The following is a 13,706-nucleotide window of genomic DNA, read 5'->3' on the forward strand; positions in this document are numbered from 1 at the left end:
TTAGACCACAGATTGCCAAGGCGGTGTCAAGCCTCGGCATGATGTCAAGCTTCCTACCAGGCAGGCACACACTGTCTGTTTTCAGTAGAGTGAAATAGCTTCTTCCATCAAGGATTGGGCTGAGAGTGTCCCTCTGTGCCTCACGGACAAGGGCCGAGATGCTCCAGTGTGCACACAGTCTCCTCCAGAGTAGACACTGCTGATCACTCTACTGAGGGCTGAAAACTAGAGCGAGTTGAAATGTTTTTATCAAAGGCCTGGGAGGAACCTCCTGGGTCATCCAATCCAGTCTCCTGCAGGCCACATTATCATTATGGAATTGTTCTAACGAAACCTTTTTAGAAATGAAAATTGTCACAAAATAATGATTTTTTTAATGAAAAACTGGAAAAAGAAAACTGAACATTTTTACCAAAAGGAGAGAGTTTTACTGAAAAGAATTTTCAAAAGCAGAACATTCTTCTGGTTTTGGTTTCAGTTTTTCCTTGAAAACATTTTGTTGTCTGTTTTTTTTTGCATGGCATTGAGGGTAGGGTTGTGAACTTTCTATTGGCACAAAACCAAACACCCAGCCCCACCCATGCCCTGAGGCCCTACCCCTGCTCTGCCTCTTCCCTGAGGCCCTGCCCCCAGCTCATTACATTCCCCTCCCTCAGTGACTCACTCTTCCCCACCCTCACTCACTTTCACTGGGCTGGGGCAGGGGGGTGGGGTGCAGGAGAGGGCTCTAAATGGGGGTGTGGGCTGTGGGGTAGGGTCAGAAATGAGGGGTTCAGGGTGCAGGAGGAGGCTCTATCCTGGGGGAGGCAGTTGAGGTGTGGGAGGGGGTGAGGGCTCTGGGGTGGGGCTGGGGGTTGAGGGGTTTGGCATGCAGGAGGGGGCACCAGGCTAGGCAGTGGGGCTGAGGGATTTGGAATGTGGGAGGGGGCTGCGGGTTGAGGCAGGGGGTTGTGGTGCAGGAGGGAGTGAGGGCTCTGGGGTTGGGCCAGGAATGAGGGGTTTAGGGTGCAGGAGGGGGCTCTGGGTTGGGGGGGCTCAGGGCTGGGGGTTGGGGTGCACAAGGGGATATTGGCTCTGAGGTGGGCTGGGAATGAGGGGTTTGGAGTGCAGGAGGGGGCTCTGGGTTTGGAGAGGGTCTCTGGAGAGTGCTAAAGGAACTGGCGGCTGTGATTGCAGAGCCATTGGCCATTATCTTTGAAAACTCGTGGCGAACGGGGGAAGTCCCGGATGACTGGAAAAAGGCTAATGTAGTGCCAATCTTTAAAAAAGGGAAGAAGGAGGATCCTGGGAACTACAGGCCAGTCAGCCTCACCTCAGTCCCTGGAAAAATCATGGAGCAGGTCCTCAAAGAATCAATCCTGAAGTACTTAGAGGAGAGGAAAGTGATCAGGAACAGCCAGCATGGATTCACCAAGGGAAGGTCATGCCTGACTAATCTAATCGCCTTCTATGATGAGATTACTGGTTCTGTGGATGAAGGGAAAGCAGTGGATGTATTGTAACTTGACTTTAGCAAAGCTTTTGACACGGTCTCCCACAGTATACTTGTCAGCAAGTTAAAGAAGTATGGGCTGGATGAATGCGCTATAAGGTGGGTAGAAAGTTGGCTAGATTGTCGGGCTCAACGGGTAGTGATCAATGGCTTCATGTCTAGTTGGCAGCCGGTATCAAGTGGAGTGCCCCAAGGGTCGGTCCTGGGGCCGTTTTTGTTCAATATCTTCATAAATGATCTGGAGGATGGTGTGGATTGCACTCTCAGCAAATTTGCGGATGATACTAAACTGGGAGGAGTGGTAGATACGCTGGAGGGGAGGGATAGGATACAGAGGGACCTAGACAAATTGGAGGATTGGGCCAAAAGAAATCTGATGAGGTTCAATAAGGATAAGTGCAGGGTCCTGCACTTAGGACGGAAGAACCCAATGCACAGCTACAGACTAGGGACCGAATGGCTAGGCAGCAGTTCTGCGGAAAAGGACCTAGGGGTGACAGTGGACGAGAAGCTGGATATGAGTCAGCAGTGTGCCCTTGTTGCCAAGAAGGCCAATGGCATTTTGGGATGTATAAGTAGGGGCATAGCGAGCAGATCGAGGGACGTGATCGTCCTCCTCTATTCGACATTGGTGAGGCCTCATCTGGAGTACTGTGTCCAGTTTTGGGCCCCACACTACAAGAAGGATGTGGATAAATTGAAAAGAGTCCAGCGAAGGGCAATAAAAATGATTAGGGGTCTGGAACACATGAGTTATGAGGAGAAGCTGAGGGAACTGGGATTGTTTCGTCTGCAGAAGAGAAGAATGAGGGGGGATTTGATAGCTGCTTTCAACTAGCTGAGAGGTGGTTCCAGAGAGGATGGTTCTAGACTATTCTCAGTGGTAGCAGATGACAGGACAAGGAGTAATGGTCTCAAGTTGCAGTGGGGGAGGTTTAGGTTGGATATTAGGAAAAACTTTTTCACTAGGAGGGTGGTGAAACACTGGAATGCGTTGCCTGGGGAGGTGGTGGAATCTCCTTCCTTAGAAGTTTTTTAAGGTCAGGCTTGACAAAGCCCTGGCTGGGATGATTTAGTTGGGGATTGGTCCTGCTTTGAGCAGGAGGTTGGACTAGATGACCTCCTGAGGTCCCTTCCAACCCTGATATTCTATGATTCTATGATTCTGTGCTGGGGGTTGGGGGGGCAAGAGGCTCCATGGCTCACACTGCTCTCGCCCACAGACATCACACCCCTAGCTCCCATTGGCAAGTTCCCAGACAATGGCAGTGCAGAGACTGTGCTTAGGCTGGGGGCAGCGCACAGAGCCCCCTGGGCCCCCTGCCTAGGAGCCAGACCTGCTGGTCGCTTCCAGGGCTCAGCGCAGTGCCAGGCAGGACAGGAACCCTCAGCTTGCAGTAAGTTAATGCTCAGGCTGACATGGGGTCGGACCAATGCGATGCAGTGAAATGTCTTGCTGTCAAGCCACTGCTGTCTGTGTGCAGGGAAAGCCAGGAGAAAGGGTTTGGCTCAGAGGGTTTCATTCCAAAGTGCATTACTGTATTTAAAGTCTGTTTGGGCCATTCTGGGCCAGCACGGTTTTAGCGGCCAGAGAAGTGACCACGTGCACCTCTAAACCTGGATAATGAGGGGAAGAGGGAGTGGGACATGGATGGCAGAGCGGCAAGCAGTGTCAGACAGAGCTCTCCCAGAGTCGCTTGCTTGCAAAACGCAGCTCAGGCTAAATGAATACACTCTTGCACCTACAATTCTGCTGTGAATAGCAATATGTAATTTCCAGAGAAGGAGTCTGTATTTTTACCCTCACTTAATGTTTGCATTCAGGATGTCAGCAGTAAGGAAGAAATAACAGCAAATGCAGGTGCTGAACTGGTACAGCTGGATCAGGCCGATAAGAGCCTCTGAGGGGATAATTGCTTCACTTCAGGGGAGCGGCACATGTCAAGTGGCTTGGCACCTGGACATAGAGCCGAGGCTCCTATTGGTTATTGCCATCTCGCATTGACCCTGGCAGCTGACCCAGCAGTGCTTTCAAAATCACTAATATCAATGCACCAACTGCAGTGAGCAACATCTCCTGCCAGGAGCCATAGAATCATAGAATATCAGGGTTGGAAGGGACCCCAGAAGGTCATCTAGTCCAACCCCCTGCTCAAAGCAGGACCAATTCCCAGTTAAATCATCCCAGCCAGGGCTTTGTCAAGCCTGACCTTAAAAACCTCTAAGGAAGGAGATTCTACCACCTCCCTAGGTATCCATCCTGGGAGGGCAGCTCGTTATACAACGTGGACAGTAGCACATTTTGCAATTTGTGTGTTATTTTCCACGGGGCACTTAGAATTCATTTTAACATGCATTTTGGGGAAAAAAATTCTAGATGTGAACCTTGCATAAACTACTCTTTCTGTCCTCCTAACGGGCAGTTTTCTGTCCTTCTAATGGACAGACACGGGCAGGGGGTGTTTGTAAAAGCCTAGGAGCTCATGCCTTCCTTTTCAGATTGTTTTTGTGATAATCTTACAGAATTTTTAGGAGGGAGGTTCTCAAAGTCCCAGATAGCCGATTAGGGGGTGTAGAGAGGGTTTGTCGGGGTTCATTCATCTCCGGGGCAGCGGGGAACCATGCCGCCTCCCTTAGTCCTTGCACGGCTCCTTGGGGAATCAGTCGGGTCGCAGGAGTCCTGGCTCCAGCCGTCCAGCAGGGGGCTGAGCACACACAGGTGACAATTAACACATAACTAGCCCAAGGTGGGTCAGGGCGGGGCAGTAAAGAGTCCAAGGCTCAGGCCCTCAGGCAGCAGCTGAGAAAACACAGGGGAACCACACTGCCTCCCTACAGGGGGTAAAAAGTTGGGTAACTGAGTCACAAGTCCACCCAAGTTTTGCCTTTATTTCAGACTTATTGCCTCTTATAGTATCTGGAGGTACATTTATGCCAGACACATAATAAATGTGAAGACAGAATTGGTAAACAGGAGCAAGTTCCCATGTTCTGGGGCACTGGAAAGCTCTTCCACCTTCCATGGTAGTCGTTCCCTTCTCTGATCTCTTGGTCTGGTTCTTCAGTCCCATTCTTCAGTTTCTGCTCTGATCTTTCTCCAGTTTGGGCCCACGTTTACTAAGGTCTTTTAGACATTTCTACATTACAGATTACTGAATCTTTATCCCATCACCTTTTAGCGCATCGACCCTTTGGATTTTAGGTAACCAGTGCATTATGCAATCGTCAGTTACCCAGCTAGTGTATTTTCCCTGCTTGCTTTGCAGTTTCTGGATCATCCTGCCTTGGGTGTTCCCAGAGAAGGGGTGGGAGGTTCATTTATCATTACGTGTTTTAAGTACATCTTCCAACACAATGTTGTCTTTGGTCTGGCAGCAAGAACATTTTAAGCAGATTAACAATTCTATCTAAACGGAGCATTACCAAAACCACACTGATGCCAGAAAGGAGTTGGCTTACGTGTTACCTCGTCTGCACTCATGCCCTATCCATAAATTACAAATCATTAAAAACATAGCTCTCAAAGCTCTTAAACTTGTCAGTAGCAATCTTCCATATTATGTTTCAATGTAATAAGTCAGTCTATGTTATTTCTTGCTACCCTTAACCTATTAGAAAGGAGAGGGGGAGTTATGGAAAACATCATGTTTATTTGAATGAAAAAAATGTTTAAAGAAGATAAGAAATGTTGACATTAAAGTCCAGTGGTGATTTTATGAATCATACTAAGAAACGCCATTAGAAATGCCCACGTAAATGCATTTGAGAGGTGTCTTAATTTTAGGACCTTCATATTTAGCTGCCTCTAATGGTACCACACCACTCCTGTTGCCTTCCAGTGGAAGGGAGGCTCCTGACTTCCATCTGTGTCTTTTGAATATCTCCATTTAAATGACTTGTGTCACTCGGGGGTGTGCAGGAAGGGAGGACGAGCCTGAGGCTAAAAGGCTGAACTGGAGAGATTTGGGTTCTGAGAGAATGCCATTGACAATGGCTATCTGAGCTAAAAGAGCCGTGGTCAACATTCACACAGTGAAATCCATAGGACTTGTGGCTCCTCAGTGCCTTTGGGAATCAAGCCTTGCCCTAGATGTTCAACTTTAGTGCACAGCAGCAACCCTCCCTGAGTGATTCTGTAACATCACTGCTACAGCTCCGCTTTCTGCCCCCCCAGCTCAAGGCTGGTGGTTGGTCCTGCCTTAGGAACAGCACAGCACAGGCTGCAGCTCCTTCTTCCACCAAACCGTGTCATTTCCAAGTCTCGGCTGACACTGGACTTTATGAGGGTTCGTGTAGTTCATACTTTCAGTTCAATTCTGCCCTAACTTGCACTCGTCTGTGGGATCCCATGGGATATAAATCAGAAGAAAATTTGTCTCTTCCAGAGTAAGAATCTTAGCGACAAGGCAGCGCTGTGCTCAAATGGGGAAACACCAAGATCTAGTTTACTGTGTGAAATTCTCTTCTGCGAGCTTTATCCAAGCGCTGCAGCCCTGCATGTCTTACAGGTCTCTCCTGGGCAGTCGGCAGCTCCAAGGCTGCTGAGTGTACAGAGGAATCCATTCCTGAAAAGGCTGTGGTCATTACAACAGCTCCGTAAAAGTTTAAGGAACCAGAAAAATCGTTGTTCTGCCTTGCGGGGATGTCTATAGATAATGCACCAGTGACTCCAGCTTATTCAGTGACTAGAGTGAATGACAAGCTGGAGTTTCCTTCTGCCCTGGTGATTTCACTCTAATGGTTACTGGAGGAGATAGTGGTGGTTGTATTAATTGTGTTACAGCAGCACCTCAGGGCTCATCTGAGACACAGGCCCCATTGTGCTACACATTGCAGAGACTCAGAGGGTGTCCTGAAGATCTTACAACCTAAAAACGGCAGACAAAGAGAGGGAGGGGGAAACAGATTCACAGGCGGGTGAAGTGCCTTGAACAAGGTCACAGAACAGATCAGTGGCGGACCTGGGAGTAGAACCAAGTGCCAGGCCTGAACCACAAGATCATCCTTCCTTTCTAAAGAAAGAAGAGAAACTCAAGTGAGCTGGATTTGGTCCTATGGCCTCACATATATGTACTCTGGCACCTCAATCCAGTTTCTCAGTGACTGACCCATGCTGCCTCTACTAGACAATATAATGAAATCACCATCATATTTAGGGTTATAAAGACCTCTTGGGGCACCCATCTCAGACTGATGTACACCTGAAATAAGATTACACAGAAAAGGTCACAAAAATGTTAATCATGCATACCCAATGCAAGCACTTAATAGTGAATAACTGCTGAATTGACAGGTCAGAGAAAAGGACCGTGAATTTGGGTTCTGAAATAAAAGTGAACTTTGCTTGGAGCAGTCACTTGAAACATTACATTACTTCTGGAGAGTGAAAATCTCTTGTTCTAAGGGGAAAATGTGGATTTTGGAGACTTCAACAGTTCAGCCATTAATGAATGCCGAAATACCAGGTAATGTGTGTGTGATGGGGCAGCTGCCCCTTCCTGGCAGAAAAGGGGTTAAAAGCAACCTACGGAGGCTGCGCCGAAGACAGCCAATTAGAAAGGGGCTGAGAGGAGCGGCCAATCATGGCCCAGCAGGCTCATACAAGAAGGGCTGCAGAGCAGAGGGCAGTAGCTGGCTGGAGCTTGAGAAGAGAGGCCCCTAGCAGGAAGAAAGAGCACCAGCACTTGGGACAGAACAGTACTGCAAGCAGGGACCGGGGGAGCTGGAGAGAGCTCCTTCCTGGTTGCTAGGGCCTGAAAGCTGAGGCCCTGAGGTAAGGACAGAAGACGGTACTGGAGCCGCATGGGAAGCGCCCTGTGGACTGCAGTTGCCACTGAGGGAGTGGCTGGACAGAGATTGCCGGTCCCCTGGAAGGAGGGAACATGGAGTGGGGCACAGCCAGAGGGCAGTGTGACTGAAGAGGATACCACACTCCTGGGAGTGGCATGGGTCCTGGAACAAAGGTGAAGGTGGTGAGGCATGACCAGAGGAGGGTGCCCTGGAGAGCAGAGCTAATTCCCATGACAACCAATAGGAGGCACCAGAGTGGTGAGTCCCATCCAATTACTGTGTGACATAAGGAACTTGCATAGCAGTGAATGTAAAAGACCAAGAACACGTAGATTGTCAAAACTTTTCAAATCATTTGTTTCCAGAGGCCCATGTAATTAGTTAAGATTAAGAAAAAAAGAATGAGGAGGACTTGTGGCACCATAGAGACTAAATTTATTTGAGCATAAGCTTTCGTGAGCTAAACCCCACTTCATTGGATGCATGCAGTGGAAAATACAGTAGGAAGATAGATATATATACATACGGAGAACATGACAAATGGGTGTTGCCATACACACTATAATGAGAGTGATCAATTAAGGTGAGCTATTATCAGCAGGAGGAAAAATACCTTTTGTAGTGATAATCAGGATGGCCCATTTCTCACAGTTGACAATAAAGTGAAAGTAACAGTAATGGGGGGAAATAAGCATGGGAGAAATAGTTTGAACTCTAGGGTACAGACGTGGGAACCCGCATAAAAGACCCCCTAACCTTATTTCTACCAGCTTAGGGTAAAACTTCCCCAACGCACAAATTCTCCCTTGTACCTTGGGTTTAAGTAAAGCTGCCACCACCAAGTGATTTAACAAAGAATCAGGGAAAGGACCACTTGGAGTTCCTCTTCCCCCAGCAATCCCCCCAAGCCCTTACACCCCCTTTCCTGGGGAGGCTTGAGAATAATATCTTAACCAATTGGTTACAAAATGATCAAAGACCCAAACCCCTGGGTCTTGGAAAAAATCAGTCCGGTTCTTAAAAGAAGGATTTTATTTAAAAAAAAGAAAGGTAAAAATCATCCCTGCAAAATCAGGATGGAAAATACTTCACAGGGTATTCAGATTCAAAGCACAGAGGATTCCAAAATAAAAAAAAATTGTCACATATGAGAAGAAGATTGTAATAAATAGTGCTAGAGGATACAAGGGCGCTTTTTTTATCATTTTACTGTCTGTTGGATTGTATAAGGTATAGTACAATAATTTAATTTGTTCAATTTAAGAAGTAAAAAATACTCCCAGAGACTGAATCTGCACAGTCTGTGATATCAGTATTACACTGGCAAAAATTCATCTGAAACCAGTGACGTTTCCACTGGTGTGTAGTGATATAATGAAGTGGAGCTTCACAACACAAATGAACAGAGCTAAAAGGGAGAGAATTTAACCTCTGGAATCTGAACTTTCCCATCAAGAGTCTGAAAGGTGTGGAGGAAAGTAAAACTGCACAGACCTAGCAAATGAAGGAGATCCCTTTCTTTCTGAAAGGCTGTACTGCGTAAGATACTACAGCATCAATCAATCAATCAATCAATCCATCAGTAATGGTAGAAATTATTTTTGAGGAACCAGAAGAAACACACAGACCTGTGCATGTTATCTGCATAACAATGATATCAGATATTGGAGTGATTAAAAACAGAGCTGATGGAAAGCCTAGACATTGGCAAGAGCAACAGGACCCGGGGCTGGGCCCAAATAAAGTGATTGTGTCTCTTAGGCCAGTTCACGGTGCGGTAGTTATGGTAGCACACCGAAAATGGTGAGTCAGCAATCGGCTGACTAGGGTCTATGAGATTATCTATAAGGACCTCAACATTTCTCGTCCCATGGTTGACTGTGTCAAAAAGAGCTGACAAATCCAGGCCGATTAGTTCAGAGTTCCTGCTCCTATCGTCCAGGAAGCTGAGAACGGCTGACACCTGTGACTGGATCCAAAAGCTGACTGGGTTTTGCATAGAGTAGCATTTTGAAAGTATATTTGAAGCTGTGCAGAAGTTTCCTTTTCCACAAAACCTAAGCAAGAAATGCGAGGAACCCCCCCGGCCACTGCACTCCCACGCAGAAAAGGCAACTGAGCAGTGGCTGAATAGCAGATGATATAAAAGGGAAACACCATTCTTGTGCTAAATCTTACCAGATGTTCCCATTGAAGTCAATGGGGCTTGTTTGCATGTGTCCGTGTGGACAAAATCTAGCACAAGATGTGCCTGAGCACAATATTATTGTGACTTGTTCAGTCAATCGCTGCTGCTGAACATACAGCATAGAATGGCCCTATATCTGGCAAATGCTGTCCCGGTACATGTCGAGAGTCCAACGTCTACACATATTAGGCTCAATATATTTTAACCATTTGTTGTTGGTTTTCTTTTCTTTTTTTTTTTCTTTTCTTTTTTTTTCCTTTTTCTGGACTTAGTGGGTCCAAGAGGTTAAGGTCACGTTTTTCCACGCTGTGACCAAGCAATTGCCAGGCTCTCACAAAGGCACAGCTGGAAGTTCTGTTAGAATTTTTAACATTCTTTTCCATTTATTTTCCTAAATCTTCTTATGAGAAAAAGATTCTCAGACCCGGATTCACCATTTTTGCTGAAACTTTCCAAAAATAATTCCGTTAGAGTCAGACACCCGATAAGGAAAACCACAGTCCAAATAGCTCAAGCTTGGCAAAGATATCAGCAACTGGAAATGGGGTCCGATAATGGGACACATCTGGGGATCCTAACTAGAGGGACTACTTTCAGCACCCCTTCTATGCCACAATTTTCTTCAGAAAGCAGATGAACTCTAAATACCATGCAAACGAATCTGGCTGACTCATCCATTCCACGTACTCACATTGCCTTTGGCCCTGCCCAAGTACCCACTGGTCATTTGGGGGAAGGGTGACAGTCTCCATTTTCTCAGCAAGAGCAATCTTTGATCATAGCCTTGACACTGCAAATCTTTTCACCGCAACACAGTTGTTTCAGAAAGCAGTTCTTGATAATCCAAGCGCTTATTAAATATATCAGAGTGATGTTAAATGTAACCCACAACTAGAAAATACACCTGGCATAGCCCGAACCGACCTTGCCATCTCTGAACCCTCATTTAAACAGGTGTGCTGGAATCCAGTAAATTGTCCACACTGCTTTCACTTGCATTCGCTTCAGTTCTGGCTCCCTTGCAATCCCATCTGGGAAGTCTTCAGTATGGCTTGCCACGCAAATGTGCATTCAGTTCACTCTCCCGTCTTGCCCTCTGGGACTGGCAGACCGACCTTTGAGATGATAATTCAGGGAAGAGCTAATACAATTTCAGAGAGCAGAATTCAGATCCTCAACATGTGTAAATGGTCCTGGCTCAGTTTCAGCCAATGGGGCTATGAACAGTGACACCAGCTGAGGACCTGGCCCTGGGAGGGGTACAGCTGAGGCCTTGGCAGGAGCTGCACTCTTCGGAAAAACTCAATTGCCTTTCGCAATGTTGGACGCAGGTTCTTCCATCTGTGCTTGGGAATGAGGTGGGTCTTTCCCGCAAACAAATCTGCTGGGAAGGAGGAATATGGCCTTTGGCGAGTCCAGGCACCAGTGCAGCTGAGTTCTGCTCCTGGCTCTGCCTTTCATCGAAACATAGAATATTGGGGTTGGAAGGGACATCAGGAGGTCATCGAGTCCAACCCCCTGCTCAAAGCAGGACCAACCCCCAACTAGCCCCCAGTGCTGCCCTGCTAATACCCTTTCTGGGAGAGCGCTGCTCTAGCAGTGGGCCAGGGCCTGCAGCTGCCTTTGTGCGGCTCAGGAACATTTGGTCATGGCAGATTAAGCTCATCTTGAGTGGCAGGACACCATTGCACCAACGTTCAGGTGCGGCCATGTTAAGAGGGGAACTCCATTGATGAGTGTGTGATAGCAGAGGTCCTGAGCCCCCTACCACAGCTGTTGTCACACTGCAGTCTCTTCATTTTCATCCTCGGACACTTAGGGTGAAGACTTGACCCTATTGAAGTCAATAGTAAAAAAGCCGATTTGCCTCCTATGTGACCCAGCTTTGCATTTGGACCCCTGGATTTTGCCCATTGTAAATCCCAGAGTTTCCTCATCTGCAGTTCACCTGCTGCAGGACACTTGCCATACAGCACCTCTGAAGTCTTTCTTCCCAAAGGGAGAGATCAGTGTGCACTTGTGTATTGCCCTGATACGGTAATTATGTTTCTCTCATGTTTCCTTCCACTCCGAATGTCGGTAAACAGTGTCTAGCGTTAAGCTTGATCCATTTGTCCCACTTTCATCCACCTCCGGAGCGATGCTGCAGGGCTCCTTTGTTTTAGCTGGAATACCTTTAGATTGAAGCCATCTCTAAGCACACCAGGAATCTAAACACATAAGCATTGATAAAATATGCAAAGACAGGGTAACAGGAGACATACAGAATAGATGTATAGACTGAACTTCGTGCTGAAGAGCTTTTAATTGCCCTGGATCTGAATGTAGCTCACAGTCTGATGTTCAATACACAATGTTTGTGAACATGGCATTTTGCATGTCATTTGCACTTGTGCTGGACAACAGAACTGGCAAGTGTAAATTTGGTCACAAATGTATTTCCTGAAATCAAACGTAGGTCTGTGATTTTGGAAGCAATCTTGTTGCTTCTCATTCATAGCTTAATAGATGCACAGAGGTCAGGGCCAGAAGGGAGCATGAGTTCATCTCGTCTGGCTTCCAGAATCATACAAGCTAATAACTGGGCCCACAAATTAGTGTTTGGCTACAGATCTCTTCCAGAAAGGAACCCCATTGAGATTTGAAGACAACAAGAGATGGAGAATGCATTGCTTCCCCTGGTAGTTTGTTCCAATGGCTAATCACCCTCATTGTTACTAATTAGAATTTATCTGTCTTCAGCTTCCAGCCATTGATTCCTGTTCTGCTTTTCTCCTGTGAACAGCCCTTTAGAACCAGTATCTTCTCCCCATGAAGGTACTTGCATATCGGGATCAAGACACCTTTACAACTTCCTTTTTGATAAACTAAACATACTGAGCTCTTTAAGTCTGTCACAGTGAGGTGGTTTTTCTGCCTCAAATTATGTTTGTGGCTCTTCTCTGCACCTGCTCTAATTTTTAAAAATGTGGGTGCCAGAAGTGAACACAGTATCAGTCTCTGATATCAGTCTCACCAGTGCTATACATAAAGGCAAAATCACCTCCCTGTGTCACAACCTCAGGGGTTCCCCTGGGGAAGGCAGATCAGCACTGCATGTTGCTAACGCTGTTGGAAGCATCACAAAGCATTTTGGGGAGTGTCAAAGCATTTTGGGGAGAGTGAAGAGTGAAAGATTCTTTTGCAGGCTGCAAGAGACTAAAGGGGGAAGGAGAAAGAGAGCAGAGAACTGGTTAATTCAACACTGCAGCTAGCAAGCTCAGTTCAATGATAAGATGCTGGCCCCAGTCCAAGGTCACGGCGCTAGACGAGAAGTTTATCTCTCACCCAGCCATAGCCAGTCATGTTAAAAAACAGGGCTGCAAAGATGAAAAACACAATGAGACGACGAGGTGGGGGAGCAGAGATTTGCGTCCCTGGAGCCGTTGTGTTTTGGAAAAGCAAAGAAGACCACAGAAAGCCAGTTTGGACTGGCACAAAAAGCACCAGGAACAGAGGTCATGGAATGGAACAGCCCCAAAGGAACCCAGGAGTTAAAACCCTCCTGAGAGCTAGAGTAATTCAGAGATCACAGCAGACCCTGGACGACCTGGGCCCAGGACAGAACTCCTGTCCACCCTTCCCCCTCTTCTGCTTGCGTTACACCCAGGCTTGGCCAGCCTCAGGTAGAGCGTGTGTGAGTATGAAACGGGATTAGGGCTTGAGGCACTAACGCTTTCTTCCTTCCTCTGAGTGGCGTGCGGAGCACCCATCACTCTCCTCTGTTATTTTATTATTTTATCAATAAAGCTCTAAAACTCAGTTACGTGGTGTACTCAGTTACGTCATCTCCTCCCTAAAGATCCTGCGGCCTCAGCCTGGTCACCTGATGCCCCAGGCAGATTGGTAGCATAAGTCTATCACACCTGCTCCTACTCACTGCTTCCTTGCTTATATTCATCCAAGAATCCTATTTGCCTTTTACGCCACATTATTGTCCTGGAATTTTGTGTTCCGTTGTTTGTCCACTGTGACCCCTAAATCCTTTCCAGTGTCCCTGCTTCCCAGGATACAGTCCCCATCTGTTGGCACAGCCTGCATTCCTTGTTCCTAGATATATAACTTTGCATTTGGCTGTGTTAAAATGCACTTTGTGTGAATGGGCCCAGCTTATGAAGAGATCCAGATGGCTTTGTCTGACTGCTCTGCACTTATCATTAATTACCAGTCCACCAATCTTTGTGTCATCTGCAAATG

This window comes from Lepidochelys kempii, chromosome 6, assembly GCF_965140265.1.
Source record: "Lepidochelys kempii isolate rLepKem1 chromosome 6, rLepKem1.hap2, whole genome shotgun sequence".
Lineage (NCBI taxonomy): Eukaryota > Metazoa > Chordata > Testudines > Cheloniidae > Lepidochelys > Lepidochelys kempii.